The 21,162-nt window shown below is 46.7% G+C and overlaps 1 pseudogene; it reads right to left on the bottom strand.

The window, feature by feature from the left end:
- Positions 1 to 17,537: 17,537 nt before the first annotated feature.
- On the bottom strand, positions 17,538 to 18,958 carry LOC110581703 (annotated as a pseudogene).
- Between the last annotated feature and the right edge of the window lie 2,204 nt (positions 18,959 to 21,162).

The following is a 21,162-nucleotide window of genomic DNA, read 5'->3' as shown; positions in this document are numbered from 1 at the left end:
TATGCAATTTCATATACTCGATCTTATGGACACTTTACAACAATCCCATCAGGTAAATGTCATTATCCAAATTTTACAGACAAGTGCAGTAACATGTCCAAAGTCACACAGCTAGTAGGTGGTGGAACTAAAATTCAAACCCAATCCTACTGGGCTCCCAAATTGGCATGCCCTTTGTGTTCATGATGTCTATAATGAAATTCAATGATCTCCCTTTTTCTAGAACCTCGTGTTTACTTTTTAGTCCTTATCTTACTTGATGTTTTAGCAACATTTGACACAACTGACCTGTGCCCTCCTTCTTGGAACACTTTCTTCTCTTGGCTTTTGCAGTCTTACTTGGTGATGTTCCCTCTACCTCAATGCTCATCCTCACGTGTCGTTTTCAGATTCTCCATTTTTTGCTTAATTTCTCAACTTCAAAAAACTCAGGACTCAATCCTGAGCTTTTTATTTATTTCTTTTTTTAAAAAGACTTTATTTTTAAGTAATCTCTACACCCAACATGGGGCTCGAACTCACAGCCCCGAGATCAGGAGTCACACACTCCCCTGACTGAGCCAGCCAGGTACCCCTCCTGGGTTTTTTCTCTTCTCCATCTACACTCTTCCTGAGTGATCCCACTGATCTCCCGGTTTAAATACCATCAATGTATGGAGGTTTCCAAACCTGTGATTCTTGCCCTGACATCTCTTTGAAGATCCAGACTCGCATAACCAACTTTGATATTTCTACTTAATTAATGAGATTATTAATTTTTTTCCTGAAAAATTTGATTCTCCAATTTTCCCCATCAAAGTAAATGGTATGCAATTACCCATTGTCTTAGATTCCTGTTTCCCTTGCCCTCAGCAAGTCCTGGAACATCTACCCCCAAAAGATATCCCAGCATCCATTTCTCTCCTCCACTGCCAACACCCTAATCCCTGAGCATCCCTTGCCTGGATCACTGCAGTGGCCCTTGGAACCAGTGTCTGCTTCCAATCTCCCTACAATAGTTTGCCACCCAGCAGCCAGAGGATCTTTCTAAAAACATACATCAGATCAAGTCACTTACTTAAAAACCTTTCAATGACTTCCCATCTCCCTTCTAATAAAATTCAAAGTACTTGCCCTCCCTCACAAAGCCCCACCTGATCTGACCTAATCTCACCCTGCTTCTACCCTCACCCACCATACTCCAGCCACACTAACTTTCCTTCATCCCCCACACTCACCAGAAGGTTTCTGTCCTGAATATGCTGTCCGCTTTCCAGAATATTCTTCTCCTGATCATCCCACATTGGTACCTTCTTGCCATCAGCTGAAGTGCCACCTCTTCAGAGAAGCCTTCCTTGACCACCAATCAAAAGGAGCCCTACCATTAGCCACTGTCACAATCCTGTATTTTAATTCTCTGAATAGCACTATCTGATCTTTTTTTATTCATATATTTACTGCTTTACTGTCTTAAGTTCCTCATGTTTTTTTTTTTTCAAATTTTTATTTAAATTCTAGTTAGTTAACATACAGTGTAATATTGGTTTCAGGAGTAGAATTTAGTGATTCATCACTTACATATAATACCCAGTCACATCAAAACAAGTGTCCTCCTTAATCCCCATCACCCACTAGGTACATCTCCCACCCACCTCCCTCCCTCAACCCTCAGTTTGTTCTCTATTGGTAAGAGTCACTTATGGTTTGTTTCCCTCTCTTTTTTTTTTTTCCCTTCCCCTATATTCATCTGTTTTCTTTCTTAAATTCCACATATGAGTGAAATCATATGGTATTTGTCTTTCTCTGATTGACTTATTTCGCTTAGCACAATACACTCTAGCTCCATCCACGTTTTTGCTAATGGCAAGATTTCATTCTTTTTGATGGCTGGGTAATATTCCATTGTGTGTGTGTATGTGTGTGTGTTTATATATATACATATATACGTGTGTATATATATATACACATATAAACACACACACATATATACACATACTACATCTTTTTTTAATTTCTCTTTAGGATTTATTTTTTTTAAAGATTTTATTTATTTATTTGATGGAGAGAGATACACAGCTAGAGAGTGAACACAAGCAGGGGGAGTGGGAGAGGGAGAAGCAGGCTTCCCGCGGAGCAGGGAGCCCGTTGCGGGGCTCGATCCAGGACCCTGGGATCATGGCCTGAGCTGAAGGCAGACGCTTAACGACTGAGGCACCCAGGCACCCCATACCACATCTTCTTTGTCCATTCATCAGTTGATGGACATTTGGGCTCTCTCCACAGTTTGGCTATTGTTGATAGTGCTGCTATAAACATTAGGGTGCATGTGCCCCTTCGAATCAGTATTTTTGTATCCTTTGGGTAAATACCTCGTAGTGCAATTGCTGGATCATAGGGTAGGTCTATTTTTAACTTCTTGAGGAACCTCCATACTGTTTTCCAGAGTGTTAAGTACCTCATTATAAATCAGGCTCCAAGGCCTTCCTTTTCTTGTTCACCGTTTTATATTTAAGGTGCCTAGAATGTTGTCTAGCACATAGGAGTCTCTCTGTAAATATCTATTAAATGAATGACCAAGGAGACAAAGCACTGGTGTTTGTAATTCAGAGGGACAAAGCTACCAGGTAGCTTTTGGAGAGAAGAGAGCGTGGTGAGCTAGCCCAGCATGGCTCAGGCACATTACAGTCGTGTTCTTTAGAGGTAAGGCACTGGTCTGGGGGTGTTTGAGAACCTCCTTCACATCTTCAAGGATGAAGTCCATAGTTGGAATTTACTTTCTTTCTTTCTTCTCTCCCTTTCTTATTAATTAGAGAATGAATTTTAAAAGCTATCCATAACCCCATCACCCTAACAGAGAAATTCTTTTCACCTATGTGTATTTCCGTCAAGTCTTTGTCCACGATTGAGCAGATATAGTTTTCACAAAATTGCAATCATGGAAGATATAGTATTTAGTGGATTTTTTTTTTTTGCATTGGCCATTGTGTCATAAACATCTTCCAAGCTACTCCAGATCTGCACTGGTTTTTAAAAGAATATTAATAATAGTTGGCACATACTGAGCATCCATGATGTGTCAGCTACTACTCAAACATTATCAGGGCTTGTCTCATTTTACCCTCACAATAACCTTACAAGATAGGTACCATGAGATGGGCACTATTAACATTTGCATTCTGCAGAAGAGAAGACTGAAGCACAGAGAGGCTAGGTAATTTGTCCAAGGTAACACAGCCAGGAAGTGGCATTCTGTTTCCGGAGACTGAACTCTTACCACTATGTTTTACTGTGTCAAGCGGAAGTTACTTTATCATTCTCTGGCTATTGGATATTCATCTGTATTTCTGGATATTTGTCTGTAAAATGGGGATACTAACTAACTAACTAACTAACTTCCCTCAGAGGGTTGTTGTCTCTAGGATGAAGTGAGAAAAATGTATAAAGTATATGAACAGACAGTTCATAGAATGCAAGCAGTCAACAAAAGAATTAAAAGATGCTCCACTTTCCTAGTAATCAGCAACATGAATATTAGGACAGCAATGAAAGACCAATGCCAGACATTGGCAACAATTTGGGGAAGGATGCACATTCACACCCTGATGGCAGAAGAAGAAATGGTGATGATTTTTTGAATTGCAGCTTGGCAGTTGTAAAAATAAGCCTAACCTTGCATCTGGGATTCCTCTTCTAAGCATCTGACAAAGTGCCTGTGTGTGGGCATGATATGTACGAACAAGGACCCTCAGCATAGGATTGTTGATAACATTTACTGTATACCACCCAAATATCTAGCAAAAATAGGATGGTTAAATAAACCATGATACACCTGTACAGTATAATAGACTACCATTAAAAAAGAATTGCATAGATCTACATAAACTCTAATGGAATAGACGTCATTAAGTAAAAAAAGTAAGATTCAGAACATTACGTGCATTGTGGTCCCATTACATCTTTTTAATTTGAAAGTTATATGTGAATGGATAAGCAAAGTGTGGTATAGAAATACAATGGGCTATTAAGCAGTCTTAAAAAGGAAAGAAATTCTGGTATATGCCAGAAAAACCTCCAAGACATTATGCTGAGTGAAATAAGCCAGTCACAAAAAGACAAATACTATAGGATTCCACTTATATGATGCTATAAACCAATGTTTGTATCTCTCCTAAATTCATATATTGAAACCTAATCCCCAGTGTGAATGGTGTTTGAAGGTGGGGCCTTTGGGAGGTGATTAGGTCATGAGGGTGGGTGGAGTCCTCATGAATGGGATTAGCGTCCTTATAAAAGAGACCTCAGAGAGTTGCCTTGACCCTTCCGCGGTGTGAGGGCACAGGGAAAAGACAGCCATCTACGAACCAGGAAGCAGGCCCTCTCTAGATACCTAGTCTGCCAGTGTCTTGATCTTAGACTACCAACCTCGAGAACGATGAGGAATACATTTCTGTTGCTTATAAGCTTCCCAGTCTATGGTGTTCCATTATAGTAGCTCAAATGAATGGAGACATATGAGGTACTTGGATTGTCGAAATCATAGGGACAGAGAGCTGAGCAGTGCTCCCGAGGGGCTGGGGGAGGGAGGAACGGGGAGGTACTGTTTAACGGCTATAAAGTTTCAATTTGCAGGATGGGAAGAGTGGATGGTGGTGCTGGTCCACCGAATTGTACACTTAAACGTGGTTAAGATAGAAAATTTCATGTTATACATTATAAAAATTAGATGTAAGATATATATATCTTATGTATGTATGTATGTACATAACGATTTTCCATGTAAAGAGGGAGGGCTAGGAGAATGTACGCAGAACAGTTGCAGGTGGTAGAGGAGAGAAGTTGGGGAAGTGCCGTGTGAAGGCAGAAATTCGTTTCCATTCTACTTGTTTACATTGAGAATGTCCTGGAAATGGGTGTTCATACAAGGATTCCTTCTGTCTCTGACTATGTCACGTGATTAGCTTGATTGCTCTTGTACCACCCTCCTGTACCAGTACCGAGGAGAGGGCATAGTTCTCTCTAAATTCCAGTGTGGAAATTCACGATAAGGTTTTAAATTCATACTGTAAGATAAATTGCTACTTTTCAAACTGTGAGCTTGCCACATGAAAGGAGGGGATTTTGACTTCGAATTTGCCTTGAGAAGTGGGTGGGGAGAGGAGTGTGAAACACCCTGGAGGGCCACTCCTTCCTTCCTGCTCATTCCAGGCCTTTCTCTGTTGGGCTCCTTTATTTTGAAGGGTAGTTAGGGCATAGTAAGCTCTTGGTGGGTGAGTTGCAGATGGAACACTCCATCTGTCACTTGATAACTAACAATAGATGGTTATTGAATGAAGGACAGAGAGCAATAAGAGAAACTGAAGGAATTACCTCAAAGGAACCATGAACTACATAGATCACTGGTAATGGCAACCACACAATGCCATCCCATGGAGATTAGGATGAGGGCGCTACCTTGGTTGCCAGGGTGTAGCTGGGCTGTTCCATTCTGTCATGATGGTGGTAGATGGTGTGGATGAAGTATCATCCCATTATTCTGAGGAGGAATATCAAGCAAGTCAGGCTGAGGAGCTCTTGTCTTGGTGATGTTGGCTGTCTTGTGGTGTTTTCTGCCGGGTGGTGTACAAATGGCATTAATACCAACACATCAAACATCAACCCAAAGTAGTAGTGAGGACGTCAATCAACTTGTTTGGGTTCTTAGACGTCTTCTCACAAGATCAGCCACATCGTCTGCAGGTCCCAGGGCAAAATGAAAATGGGAAGCCCCTTGTTCAAAAAATATGAGACATTTTGGGGTGTCTGGCTCAGTTGGTAAAGTGGCTGACTCTTGATTTTGGCTCAGGTCATGATCTCAGGGTCCTGGGATGGAGCCCTGCGCCAGGCTCTAGGCTCAGCGGGGAGTCCTCTTCAGGATTCTCTCTCTCCCTTGGCCCCTTCCCCCACTTGCATTCTCTCTCTCTCTCTCTCTCAAATAAATAAATCTTTAAAAAACCGAACAAGCAAAAAACAAAACAGAATATGAAGCATTTTAAGGTGACGTCAGAGGAGTAAGCCAAGCACAGGGCCCCACTAAGTAGGAGGCTCCGTGTGACTGCTCGGCTTAGGAAGCCTTCCTGCCGTCCACATCAACACATCTGCATCCCCCATCTTTCTCTGAGTCCTCAGTCTCTCATTGTCCAATTCCTCCCACACACTCTCCTTAAGCCACTCCCTCAACCCAGTGTCTCCACCTCCCTAACTTGGGTAATTCCATCGTCCTCACGTGGGAGAGCTCTGACTCAGTTTTTGCATCTTGCCAATTCTGGAACCCTGTTTCACCAGTTGTTATGGGAAATGCTGCCCTACCTGTTCTCTGAATCAGTCCCGTGGACTGAGATGAGGAGGGGGTGTGGAGGCTCCGGGCACTCTAACTGCAGTTTGATCTCTGCGACAGAGGAAGAGTTCACCCATTCCTTCGGAACTACCTGAGGGCAGAGCCCCTCACCACTGAAACCATTCGCCTTCTTCCAAAGGGAACAGTCTCGTCTCAGAGAATGAATACATATTTTTTCCTCTGAGAAAAAAATCAACCCTTTTCCTAGTAACACCATGGCCCTGGCATTGTTGTGCTCAAAGAAGCTTCTTTGTCCTGTTTTTACTACAGAGAGCCCCACATTCACTGAATTCCTTTCTGACTGAGCTGTCTGGAACTATTCTAAATAGTTTCTCTCTGATTCTCCATTTTTTTTCTTTGACAGAAAGAGGAAATTGAGTTTCTGTCATCCCACCACATGGCGACAGGCCAGGGAGAGCAAGGATGGTAAGCCTGATTCTTAGAGGTTATCACTGCGGGGCTAGGAAGGCATCCATAATACCTCACAGAATCCTTACTTATGGTGTTGACTCATCCTGATCTGGGGTTGCCACGTTACTGCCCCTTCTCCTTCGGTCACATTTACTTGCCTCCTCTCTGAGGAAGCAGGGACCATCACCAGGCTCTAAACTCATGCTGGTGGCATCCGTGTGCCCATGATGTCACTCCAGAATCCTTTCACCCAGCTCTTGCCTCTTTGCTGATCCAGCCTTTCAAAAATGTCTCACCTCATCTTGCGTTTCCCAAAGTCCCTCCTCCGATAGAACTCTGTCTCCTTCTGCACCAATTGGATACCCACTGAACACCCAACTTCTCCTTCTCAACTCATCTCTGTATTTTCACTTATCTTCCTTCTTCCCCTTTACCTGAGCTTGGAATCCCTTCCATCTCCTTCGAAACCCTGCCCCATGGACCTCCCTCCCTTTCTGTCTTTGACCTCCAATCCTTTCTCCTATGGGTCCCCATCCCAAGCCCTCCAAATATCTGCCAGCCTGAAATAACTTTCCCTTCACCCCAGCTTGCCCTTAGGGGATCATCACATCTCTTGCCTTACACTTCACAGCACATAAATTGAGCATATATCTCCTACACTTGGTCTCCATTTCCTTGCCTCCATACATCCTCAACCCACAGCAATCTGGTTTCTTCCCCACCTCTCCACAGCAACCGCTCTGACAAAGGTCAATAGCCTCCTTTTGCCAAACCCAGTGGGTGTGTTTCAGTCCTTATCTCACTCGATGTCTCTGTAAGTCTCATGTTAATCATCCCATTCTTCATGAAGCTCACTTCTCTGGGGATCCACACCTTTCCCTCAAGTTTCTCCTCCTACCTTCTTGGCATCTTATTCCTTTTCCTGGTTATATCATCCTCAGCCTTGATGACAGCAGAAAGAGAACACCAGTAATTAGGAGTAGGACATGAAAGTTGGGGTCCCAGTGATGTTGCTTCCTGGGAGCTAGACAGGATCCCACTAACTGTTAACTGAGAGCTTGGAAACCCAGGAGAGAGGTGCCTAAAGAGCTAAAGATTGTGTGTCCAGGTGCTCAAGCAAGTACTACGGAAAATTTGCATGGTCTTTCATCTCTCCAAACTGTCTTTCAAGTTCCCAGAATCCTTCCCATCAGGGTGGAGAAAAACACAAAAGAGCCACATGGCTCCATGACACTGAATAAATCAAAACAATCCAACCATACCACGCTGAGGATCAAGGGTAAGGAGTGATTGATGTGCAGTCTCTCCCTTCATGCACTATAAGAACGTTACTCTAGCAACGCTTCCCTCTCTGCTCTACATGATCATTCCCATCAGCATACAAAGAGGCTGTTATTCTTCCTGTCTTTGAAAAGGTACTATCATATTGTATTTGTCTTTCTATGTCTGACTTATCCCTGACTTACATAATGCCCTCAAGATCCATTCATGTTGTAAGAAAGGGCAGGATATCCTTCTTTCTCATGGCTGAATAATATTCTGGGGTGTGAGTGTGTGTGTATGTATGTATGTGTAGCACATCTTCTTTATCCATTCATCCATTAATAGACACTTAGGTTATTTCTATATCTTGGCTATTGTAAATAATGCCGCAATAAACATGAGAGTTCAGATAAGTTTTTGATAGCCTGTTTTCATTTCCTTTGATTATACACTCAACAGTGGAATTGCTGGATCATATGGTGGTTCTGTTTTTAATTCTTGAGGAACCTCCATACTGTTTCCACAGTGGCTGCACCAGCTTGCATTCCCACCAACAGTGTAGGAGAGTTCCCCTTTCTCCGCATCCTTGACAACGCTTGTTATCTCTTGTCTTTTTGATAATAGCAATTCTAACATGTGTGAGGTGATATCTTATTGTGGTTTTGACTTGCTATAATTTCTAAAGGAAACAAGGAACAGAGGAAAGATGCTGTACTAAAACTTAAAGACTTGGGGGACACCTGGGTGGCTGGCTCAGTCGGTTAAGCGTCTGCCTTCGGCTCAGGTCATGATCCCAGGGTCTTGGGATCAAGTCCCGCGTCGGGCTCTTTGATCAGCGGGGGGCCTGCTTCTCCCTCTCCCTCTGCCCCTGCTTATGTGCTCTCTCTCTGTCAAATAAATAAAATATTTTAAAAAATAAAATAAATCATCTACACCTTGCCCTCCCATCCCCCCTGCCCTGCCTGCAGCCTGCAGGCGGTCCTCGTTCACAATCTGGTGCCTGTCCTTCCTTTCTTCTGGACCCGGACCCGTACAAACGAGTACTTTGTTGTTTGTAGCTGCCTGCTATTGGTCTTTGTTTTATAAAATGAGGTCACCCGTCTCCTCACATCTGGCTTTTCTCTGTCAGCAGCACGCCTGGAAATCCCTCCAAGGTCACCTGAAAGGATCTTGGCTCCTCTTAAGTGGCTACTGCATATTCTGTGGCCAGTTACGTGAAGGTGAAATTTCTCCACCCACTTTCCCCAAGGAGTCTGATCCTTGCAGATGCGGAAGAAATCGCAGTCCGCTGGGAAGGCAGTGAGGTGCAGTGGGAGACCAGGAATCGTGGAGACTGAGAACACAGTTTCCTCAGTACCTGGTAAGCATAAACTAGGAAGATTATGGGAAATAAGCCTTTTAAATAATGATGGTGTGGATGCTCTCCTGTCGTGGACACTAATATTTGCATGAATCGGTTTTGACTTTCTTGCAAACTTTGTTTTGTTTCTAAGTTTAGCTTTTCAATAAATAATACCTTCCCATGGTTCAAACTCCCCAAACGTATAAAGGGTACACAGTGAAAACGTTCCTTCCCACTCCCGTCTCCAAGCTGCCCAGCTCCCCACCCCACGGAAGTGTTACTAGTGGGTACTTTCTAAATTATAAAGAATTTTGATTTTCTTTATTCCATTTACTCATCCTACCAGAGTAAAGTAGGTAGTAGAACAGTTATCACTCTGTGTTGCAAACAAGGAAGCTGAGACTCCAAGATTCAGGTACTTGAATCTGATGGCGACAGATTCAAGCCCAATGTGGATGGGGCTCCCCAATCTGTCAGACCCCAGGCCCACTTGGCTGGGCTTTCTACTCACTGAATGAGCTCACTATGTGGCTCAGTGAAAGGAAGCCAATCATAAATCCTTGTCTAGAGTGAGTACTCATCTCTTCCACTGATTTATCACTTCAGCAAGCCTGGATTTTTCTCCCCAGAGGCTTTTCATTTTTATTTTTTCCTACTGCAGAGCAGAGCTGATTCCCTGAGCAGTGGGATGTGACCAAGCCAGGGACTATCCCACCTACATTCCTGCAGCATCTGGAGCTTCTAGAGAAAGCTGGTGCTTGTGCAGCTGGGCCCCTTGTGCCTTCTCTCTATCTGCCTGGTGTCTGCCCTGAGGGCCTCAGGACAGAGGCTGTCTGTTTCTGTGTCTGTTTTGCTACTTCTGCCAACAAACCTTTCCCAATACCCCTTGATAATCCCCTGATGCTCAGTTGAGAAAGATCCCCTGGGCTTTCTTGGGCTCCATCCACCTGATCCTCACAACAATGAGACAGGCATGAGGAATCTGAGGCTCAGAGAGACCAAGCGACCCACCCAGGACTACACAGCAGGCAAGTGGCCCCACCAGGACTGACACCAGAGTTTTCTCAGGCCAGTTCCCATGCTTGGCCTACTGTCCCGGGCCACCTGTATGGACCACCCGTGCCCTTTGCTTCTGCCTCCAGCGCGCAGGCAGTACTATACAGCGGTTAAGGTCGTGGGTTTAGGGATTAGCAGAGGGCTGGCTTTGGCACTTACCAGCTCTATAATTCAGGACGTGTTCCCTATTTCTCTAAACTTTAGCCAGCCAAAAAGTGGAGACAATGAGCTTCGTCTCCTAAAGTCCCAGGAGAGAAAATGGGACCATGTACATAGCATACTCATTGCAGGGCTTGGTTGGATGTGAGCAGTGGAGGCTTTCTAAGATGAGTTTTAAAAAACTGACTCATTAGTTCCAGTTCTCCTTCCTTGCTCCCGGCAGACAGAGGCCCACCAATCTTTGAGCACCGAGCCGTGTTTTGCACAGAATGGCTGACACTTTGAGCTGGGGCTCCAAGGTGACAAGCTGAACTAACAGGGAGGGGCTGCCAAGGCCAGCAGGTATGAGAGTGCTGGTATGGTCTCTGAATGATGGCTCTTCTTCCCATGTGCTTGGACCTCACAGCTGGCTGGAGGGGGTGCGGAGAGCGATAAGCCTGGAGAAGTAAAGAGGAACCAGATCCATACCAGGGGGGTAAAATGGAGAACAAAATTAGCTCGTGGCCTAGCAGGTCCATGAGGGGGATCAAACCAGACCTCCACATCTAAGACTATTTTAGGCAAGATGGAAAAGAAACAGAACTTCCTAGGTGCCTCCAGGTATCCCCCAGCTGATGGGCAGCGAGAACAGAATTTTTGTTGTTGGAAGAACTCATCTGTTTCTCTCCCCAGTTGCAAGTTTTCCTTCTGGATCCCTCTGATTTCCCTAGATTTACCAGTCTACCCTTCCTACTGCTAGGATAATCCCAGATAAAGATGATCTCTCATGAATTTGGGAGTAGGAACACTTAGGAACATTCAGTTGTAAAATCAGAAAGGGTTTGATTATTGAGGTGAAAGATCACACTAAAACAACCCAAAACAAGGAAACAAACAAAAAGCTGCCTCAGCTTCATCTGTCTGCAACACAAACGTTTAAGTTTCTTCCTAAAGCCATGGGAGGGAAATTCTCTAAAGTTTATAGTGAACAAGAGGTTGTACTTAGAAAAATGACAACACGGTGCCCATAATTTCTAATCTCACATATAGACCAGGTCGCCAGCCTTGCTTGCTTTGTTGAATACGCCATGTTCATCAGGCTAGTCTCATGCAGGTAAAAATATTCCTAAGCATAACCTAGTTTCCCCAGGCCTTGCCAACCTGCGGGTAGTCTTGGGGTTACCCTGAACACTAATAACTCAGTTTCTTTAGTCGATGCCTATGACAGACAGAATAACCGTCCCCCACAGAGGTCCGCATCCTGATCCCCAGAACCTATGACTATGTCAGATTACATGGCAAGGGGGAATCAAGGTTGAGGATGAAATTAAGACTGCTGATCAGCTGACCTGAACATAAGGGGATAATCAAGGTAGGCCCAATGTAATCTTGATTACATTGATAGGAGGGTCTTCATAGGTGGCAGACAGGAGTGTTGTAGCTGAAGGGCATGCAACAACAGAATCAGAGGCCTGAAGAATGTGGCTGCAAGCCAAGGGATGTGGGTTGGCTTTAGGAGATGGAAAAAGCAAGGAAAAAATGATTCTCCCCTGCGCTCCCTGGAAAGGAACACAGCTCAGCTGACACCTTGATTTTAGCCCCATGAGACACTCTGACCTCCAGATCTGTACAGTAACAAATCTGTGTTATTTGAAGCTGCTCATCTGTTGCAGCAGAAACGGGAAACGAATATAATGCCCTTGCTTGCTGACAGAGGAGCTGAGCCCTTTCCACCCACGGCGAGTCTCCTGCTTCTTCTGGACAGACGTCCCTGGGCTGACTCACGTAACTCACAGACACGTCTCCCTCATTCTTCTGCTCCAGCTCCTGCAGGGGTGGGTGATGCCCACGGTGCCTTTGGCCATGCATTGTTCCTGTGGCGGGGATCCCCTGGGAGCACCCAGACCCATCCCCAGGGGATCATCTTACAGGCCACACTGAGCAGCTCCTGCTGGGGTTTCCAAAGAGGCACTACCCCAGCTGTCAGTCGTCACTTCAAACCCCACCATTGCCTACGAAGGAACTGGAAGAAGATTGCTTCTCCCACTCCATGCTTCCCTCGGGCATCTAGTCTCAAGGGACTGCTCCTTGTGTTCCTTGTGCAACACAACCAGCCGGCATCCCATGTCCTCCAGGGAAGGAGTGGGGTCTGTCCGTCCCTCCTCCCCAGAGGCTCTTGCTGTGACCTGCCCCGCTCCTTCAGCCAGAGAGCGTCTGTACACAAACGCGACTTTCCCCCTACATCCATTCTCACCAGACGTGCCAGGCACATTTTCATCCCTGCTAAGCCACAGGGATGCCTTTCCATGGCTACAAAAGAGCTTTAGAGTTCTACTTGCCCCACACGGCTCCCTCACCCATGTTCCTAGAGTCTTTACCTCCTCCACAGTGAATTCAGCCACCATGGGGGTTTTAGGACCTTGACCAGCCAGTCGGAAGAGCCACTGAAATGCTTTACTCTGGAGAGGGGGTCCCATCATCCCACTTCTCATCTGCAGCTGGGCACGCTGAGCAGTGAGGCATCAGCACTTTACCCCCCCTGCCCCGTGTGCCCTCAAAGACTTACTGGCAAAGAAGCCTCTTTTGGAGAGAGGTGAGGATGTGGCAGGAACTCAATACCATCCCCCCCCCCCCCCCCGCCGTCCCATTACAGTACTCCCCACTAACCTCTGCAAAGCCGTTCATTCAACCCTCCTTCCTGATGGACCTCAGGAGCATGTGACGGGCCCCAGGGGGCTGCTTTGGCTGATAGAGCGGTCGTGGGGAAGGGGAGGGGTCTCCTGCAAGCTGGGCCCACCAATCAGACCCCGTCTCTGCAGCTGAGTCTCTTGTGGAGCTCGTTTGCATAATTCGGTTCAATATTTACTGAGCCAACCTCATTTTCTGGGCTGTCTCCATGGCCGACAGCTGGGAAGGCTGCAATTACGGCATTACTCGCGCACAGGGAAGCCACAGCGTGCGCATTCTGAGAGGAGGCTTCCAAACACATGCAGCCCTCGGGGAGCCCCCGCTGTGGGCGACCCCATCCCCGCAGCTGGAACTCTGCCTGGGCCCCAGCTGCGAGCCAGGCTGCTCCCAGGCGCAGCTGACAACAACAGCAACAGCAGCAGTAACAGTAATCCTCACAGCCGGCTTCTGCGGGGTGCTTCGCTGCAGGCACTGGATGGGGAAAGTCGCTTCTCCAGGGCCGCCCCTCTGGGACGCACCAGGGAGCGAGGGAAGGTTGGGGAGGATCTGATAGCAGATGGGCAAACGCAGGCCCCCACGTTCACTGAATCTGCTGCTGGAATGCAGGGTCATTTAAAGCAGGGGCCCAGCACCTAGAAGTGTCAGAACATGGGAAGCTTTCAAATAAATAGGCTGATTCCTGCTTCTTGAGGGATGGGACATATTTGAAGCTTAGTTTAGACAGCCATTAAATGTGGATAAAAATAGCTATCCCAGGGGCGCCTGGGTGGCTCAGTTGGTTAAGCCTCTGACTCTTGATTTCCGCTCAAATCATGGTTTCAGGGTCGTGGGATCGAGCACCCCTGGGTGTGGAGCCTGCTTAAAATTCTTCCTCTGCCCCTCCCCTCCCCTTCCCCCTTCTCTGTCTAAAAAAAAAAAAGGAAAGGAAAAAAAATAGCCATCCCAGTTTGGTGATGATTAAATGAAAAACTGTAAGTAAACATGCCCAAAATTCTAGGTAACACACAATAGGAGCTCCATAAAGGGCTATAGACTTCATGAACTCATCCCTTTTCCAGCTGTACTGACCATGGGAATCGCCCCAGACAGACAATAGTGTCGAACAGATTACTTGTGTCCCCTGATATAATAAAGTGGTTTTTAAAAATAACAGTAACCACGTTATAGCACACTCTGCTATTTACAATGCACCTTTCCGATAATGATCTCATTTGATTCTCTCTAAACATCCATGTAAATTACCCGATAACTAATATCAGTTGAGAGCGTGTCCATGCTGGGCCCGGGTCTGGATGCTTTGTCTTTATTGATTTCCTTCATCTTCACAAGAGCCCTAAAAAGTAGGTGTTATTCTCCCCGCGGTACAGATGAGGGGGCTGAGGATTGGGAGTCACACGCGACCCTGCCCGCACAGCCGAGAAAGAGCAGAGCCCCAAATCGTCGGGCCTTGGTGTGGCCTCTTTAACCCCTAAGCAAGATGCTGTTCTCATTGGTTCCATGAGAAAACTGGACGTGGAATCATGCAAAAGTCTCCCAAGTAAGTGGTGAGTGGCAAAGGTGGGAGTGGAGGGCAGTAATCCGGATCTTGTCCGATTCCCAGCCCGCAAAGCTCAGTCTCTCTCTGTCATTCCAGAGCAGAGCGGTCATGTGCCTTCCATGGGCAGCTACCCGTGGGGCCAAGGACCCTGGGCAGACACACGACAGGGAGCTATGTGGTCTGTGAGGCGGCTGCGTTGTGTGGGGGCAAGAACAGGGATCCCCTGCTTCGCTCTTTTCTTCACACCAAACCTGCAGGGCCCGGGAGCCTGGGCGGCTGGCAGATTAGAGAGAAGGCGGGGAGCGAGTGGGAGCTGCGAGCCCCGAGAGGGCACCCGCCTCCAGACACACAGGAGAGCACCAGGAAACATCTGAGGGGTGAAATCAAAACAAGCACATGACTGAGCCGAGGTGGGAGTTTCCTCCACAGGCCAGCAGAGAGGAGACGCAGAGAAAACAGTGAGCCAGTCAGCAGGCCACATTCTGGGGCTGCCCACACACACCTGGGGCAGTGAGCGGCCCCTGAGGGGTTGATAGCTACAGAGACTTTGTGGGAACAGCAGGCAGCTGGTGAGGGGACAGGTCAAAAGTTTACGCCGGAGAGTCCAAATCTGTGGGACGGTAAATGCAAGGTAGTATCTTGGTTTGATCTCGGAACAGTAAAAGGATATTAGTGGAAAGCACATAAAGCCTTTGGTTTAGTTAATGGTAATATACCCGTGTTAATTTCTCAGTTGTGACAAGCATAGCACGTGTGTGCGAGATGTTCAGATCAGGGGACCCTGGGTGAAGGGTGTTCAGGAGATCTCTCTATTACCTATTCCTGAAAATTTTAAATTCCAAAAGAATTTTATTAAACTGGGACGCCTAGGTGGCTCAGTCGGTTAAGTGTCTGCCTTCGGTCCTGGGATTGAGCCCCGCATCGGGCTCCTTGCTCAGTGGGGAGTCTGCTTCTCCCTCTCTCTCTGCCACTCCCCCTACTTGTGCTCTCTCTCTCTCTCTGACAAATAAATAAATAAAATCTTTTTTAAAAAGTTAAAAAAAAGAATTTTATTAGACTTATTTTTTTCATCTCCAGACGGAATGAATCTCAATTCTGTCCCATGTTATGCAATCTTGACCGAGTGATTCAAGCACTCTGTGCCTCAGTTTCTTCATCTGTGCCCACAAGCATGGGGATGATAACGGTCCCTGCCTTTGAGGATATACAACACTGAGCCTCAGCTGGCACTGTAAATAAATGTTAACTGTTATTATGATCAGTACAGTCTGCTTTCAAGTGTAAAGTGCATTCCCGGGTTGTGGTTGACATGGGGAAGGCTCCCAGCACCCCCTTCATGGAAGGACTTGCTGCCCAGCCACAAAGAGCAGCCCTTCCCAAGGTCATGTGCTCCCCGGGGGCAGAGTGATGGGGGGAAGGGTGGTGTAAAGACTCTACCACTTCAGCCAGATGGGGGACAGCTCTGCCCAGCCAGCCTTGCTCCAGGCCTCCCAGGGGACCGGCCGAGGCTTTGTCAGGCTGGCGTCACAGGTGACTTCCCTTGCCCAGTTCCTCACAGGCATTGATCCCTGATCCACCTCTTGCCCCCACCCCCATCCAAACCCCATTTCACTGTTTACTTGCCAAGAACCTTACCTGCTGCAGCTGGTGCTGGGAGTGGTCCAAGAAAGCAGGTGATTAGATGGGGGCTTGGGAGCTGTGCTAGCCCCTCTCAGCTGGCAAGGAGGACCCCGTCACCGGTGGCGGGTGAAGTGCAGGCAGGCCCTAGCGCAAGGTGGCTTCCAAATGTTAAAACTTGTGGCTGTTGGGGGGCCTGGGTGGCGCAGTCAGTCAGCTGAAACTTGGTTTCAGCTCAGGTCCTGATCTCAGGGTCCTGGGATCGAGCTCTGTGTCAGGCCTTGCGCTCAGCGAGGAGTCTCCTTAGGACTCTCCCTCTCCCTCTGCCCCTCCCCGCTGCACTCTGTCTCTCCCTTTCTCTCAAATAAATAAATCTTAAACCCCACACTGTAGCAGTGCTGAGCTGGATGGTCAACTGTGAGTGGAGTGTGGTAGTAGGCAGTGAATGCATCAGGCATTGGAGACTTGGGGGTCAGGTGGGGGCTGAGTAACAGTGGCTGTAAAGATCACAGTATTAGATGGCCATAGTAAGCACTATGGATGCCCCTACAGAAAGATAATGAACAGCTGAGGTCAAGAAGCAGATAATGGAAAGTCAGGAATGGAAGCCACAGGGCCCCTTTAATTGCATCCAAGGACACTTGCATCCCTCAAAGAGGGAGGGGGGAAAGAATTCAGGACAAGCCTGAAGTAGTCTGAGCGGCTAAACTTCAAAGACCGTTGACTGCCCAACCAGGGCAAGTCTGTTAGGCCAAGGTAAAGGCCTGGGATCCTGGCCAATGAGTTAGGGACATCTGGGTGGATGCCTCTGAATGCTTCAATTCCCCAGACTCCTCTGAACCTTCTGAACCAGAAGCATGGTCTAGCCTTTCTCTGCCCTCAAGACAATACCGAGGTCTCTACTTGCAAGGCAAATGTGCCCCACCCCACTCTCCAGGGCCCACTTCAACCTCCTCTTCCCCATCTGGAATCTCCTTTAATAAACCCTTTCCTTCCCTGAGATTAAAAGCATGTTCACATTCCTTTTTCCACCAAAAATCAATACAGCTTTTATTGTATCATTAAAGATGTCACAAATAAGTCTGAAAAATCATCTGGCATCTTGCTGTTTCTGTAGCTAGATGACTTAGATCTTATTCATCAGTCTGGCAAACTGTTCCTTTTTCAGAAATATAGATACCATCCCAAACTTTTCTGATATCCTTTTTCACAGCAGTTTTTAACTGCTGTGACTGGCTGAATCAAAGCAGCTGAGTTTTATATAAGTTCAATGTCATTTCCTTCAAGAATTAACTCATCTTTCTGGGCTTGAGATACTGAACAAGCAACACCTGGCCTCATCTGAGCCCTGTGGTTGTATTTCTTTTTTTTTTTTTAAAGATTTTATTTATTTATTTGAGAGAGAGAGAACGAGAGACAGAGAGCAGGAGAGGGAGGAGGGTCAGAGGGAGGAGAAGCAGACTCCCCGCCGAGCAGGGAGCCCGATGCGGGACTCGATACTGGGACTCCAGGATCACGACCTGAGCCGAAGGCAGACGCTTAACCATCTGAGCCACCCAGGCGCTCCCTGTGGTTGTATTTCAACAGGAGAACCATTTTCCTGAATAACAATGTTGATGGAGAAGTGAGCATTCCCAGACCTCATCTGGTAAGGGAAGCCCAGTATAACGCGCCCTTGATCATGTTCTGTTCATGACTACAGATAGTGCGAACAGTAGCCAGTTCTTTTCTTTTTCCCACCATTTGTCAGGTAGGAGCCTCTTCTTTTTTTTTCCAAGGAGACTGAGTTCTACATCGGTGTAACTGAAGCTCCTTTGCAGGGCTCCTCTGGGGCCCTTCACAATAACAGTGCATCCCTTCAGGGTGATGTTGACATTTTCTGGAATGTCGACAGTCTGCTCAGAATGGTCTTCATTCTCGCAGTAGATTTGGCAAAGAGAGCTATTTATATTCCTTTTGTCAGTTTATTTTTTTCCAGCATCCAAAATCTTTTTAATAACAAGGCAGGATCTGAAGTTAGTTTTTGTAGCCATGGTGGGCCAGTTGGCCTCTGGTGCACTTGGACTTCTGGTCCTTGGAGCACTCATAGGGATTGGGGGAGTTGTGTAGAGTTCACAGGGCCTTGTTGAAATGCCTGTATACCTCTGGGCCCTTTCGAGGATCAGAGAACAGGATGGTGCCAGAGCCCTTGTGGGAGTCCCGGGCCTACTGGTTGAAGGTGACAATCTTGTTCCTGGCCTTGATGTGGCTCATCGCACACCTTTACTTTGGAGACCTCTGGGACACGCACATCATCCATTACAGTTCCTACAAGCACAGTTGTTTTGTCTTCCTGGAAGCAAGCTTCATCTTCTTGAGCATCTAGGAAAGGAACAGAAGCCACCAGTTGGTGCAACTCATGAACAACCTCTTCAGCAAAACTGGTTGAAGGTAGAGCTGGTTTGTCCAGCCAGAGATCTGTACAGATTTACCAACAGCCTTGGTAGATGTCCTGGCTCTTGGGCTCCTTGCGCCAAACCTTTCGGTCCCTGTTGCAGTGGATGTCACCTCGCATGATGGTGCCGCCTGCTCAACCAGGTCCGTATATCCCTTTTATTAGTTTCTACAGTTATAAGTTTCACATTTAGGCCTTTAGTCAACCAAAGGTAACTGAAGACCCACACACATAATAAGGTGCCTTTATTTTTGTCTTCCCCAACACCATTTACTACAGGTTCCATCCTTTGTCCATTTGTTCTTGGTGTCACTTCTTTCATACAACAAGCTCTCATGTATTGTTAGATCTGTTTCACAATGTTATGTTTTCTTCCATTTTCTGCTTTGTCCCATGCCTACTTCTTTGGCTATGGCTTTGTAATATGTCTTAATAGCTGGTGAGTGAGGTGAGCATGAGTGATAATTATTATCATTACAGTTGAGGACATCCAAGCTCAGACAATCTAAGTGACTTTCCAAGATCACATGATTAATAAGTGGCCAAGTCAGGATTTGAACCCATGTCTGCATTATTTATCTTTTTTTTTTAAAGATTTTATTTATTTATTTTGACAGAGAGAGACACAGCAGAGAGGGAACACAAGCAGGGGGGAGTGGGAGAGGGAGAAGCAGGCTTCCCGCAGAGCAGGGAGCCCGACGTGGGGCTCGATCTCAGGACCCTGAGACCATGACCTGAGCAGAAGGCAGACGCTTAACAACTGAGCCACCCAGGCGCCACCATGTCTGCATTATTTAAAAGACTGGGCTCTTTCCACTCCTCCAGGCTGTCCTCAGAGTTGTCTCTTTCCCTGGGCAGGAGAAGAGGTTGGGAGGGTATTTTGATGACATTGGCTTCATGCTTCTGGCATCAAAGGAGGTCACATTTCTTCCCAGAAGGAACTAACATTTCTTTTTGGCTCCTGGAACCAAAGGATGAGAAGCCTTATCCTTGGGACACCCAGTAGGGTAGAGAGAAGCGGCCTTGAGCTCAGGGCCCAGAGAAACAGCCCTTCGGGGAGTGGGCTTCATGCTTCCTGTACTGTGGCTGCAAGCGAGGGCTGAGAAACCGCAGAATTATCTTTATCTTTTTGAAAATAGATCTGACCATATCCGTCTCCTGTGCTAAAAACAAAATAAAGGAATAACACTACACACCCGCCTGCCACCACCCACCAAGAAAAAACAAAACCTGCCGTGGCTGCGCAATGAAGTGATAGGCTGCAGACTCTTTTGTGTTTGCGTTTCTTTTTATTGGATAAATCTCTTTTTTCCCCCATAATAGAATCATATGCAGAAGCCCCAAATGAAAAACAATAAAGTGTGGCTTTATTAAAGCGTACTTTTTATTTATTCATTTATGTATTTATTTGGTGTAAAAAGGTCATTTTATTAAAGCACAGGGACAGCGCCCGTGGGCAGAAAGAGCTGCCTAAAGTGTAGCTTTTAAAGTCTAAAGTGCAGATCTGTTCAGCTCCCTCCTGTGCCTGACACCCAGTAGGTGCTCAGTAAATATGTACGGATTTGATGAAGTAGGCTGGGGGGCCTGTCCATGGAATCCATTTGGCATCCACTGACCTTGAAGTCAAGCATGAGCCTCCATGATGGCACTGAAAAGCCTGACTTTGGCCGTGTCTTACCTTAACCTCCCATCTCTTAGACTGATACCAGAGCCATGTTAACCAGCTCACCCTTCCCAAATGTGCTCGGTCCTTTCTTGTACCCTTGCCTTTGCAAAAGCAGTTCTCTCAGCCTGGAGTGTCTCTTCCTCCATGTCTCCTGCTGTGTGAACCACCAAATCTTTGTAACCCAGCTCACACATCCCCTGCTCCTTGAAGCCTTCCTTGATTTCTTGCCAGCTGCCCTGGAAGTGCCATCTTTGTGCTGATGTACCTGCTATCATACTTGTCATGGCTGGTAAAGCTCTGTCCCAGAACTCTTCCGGGCAGGGTTCAGGCCCTTTTCTCCCCATCCTCAGTCTAGCATTTGGTCTCTTGGTGCTCAACAAATACTATGTGAATAAATGAATGAAGAAGTGAATCGATACACAAATATGGAGACACTAGTCAACCCACTGGAGGTTGGCCAGGAGAGAATCCAGCCCAGGACAGCCCTCCCAGAAGGACCAGCAGGGGTCAAAATCCAGCGATGTGTGGCAGGCCCCAGGAAGGCGGCTGTAGCTAGGTCACAGGCTGGGACCATCTATAGCCGTGAAGTGGAAGCCAATCAAGGGTCGGTTCTTGCAGGGGTGGGGCCTCTTCCTGCCTGAGGACTCCTCTCTTCCAG

The sequence above is a fragment of the Neomonachus schauinslandi genome, chromosome 13 (assembly GCF_002201575.2).
Source record: "Neomonachus schauinslandi chromosome 13, ASM220157v2, whole genome shotgun sequence".
Lineage (NCBI taxonomy): Eukaryota > Metazoa > Chordata > Mammalia > Carnivora > Phocidae > Neomonachus > Neomonachus schauinslandi.
This window is presented reverse-complemented; position numbering and strand designations above follow the sequence as displayed.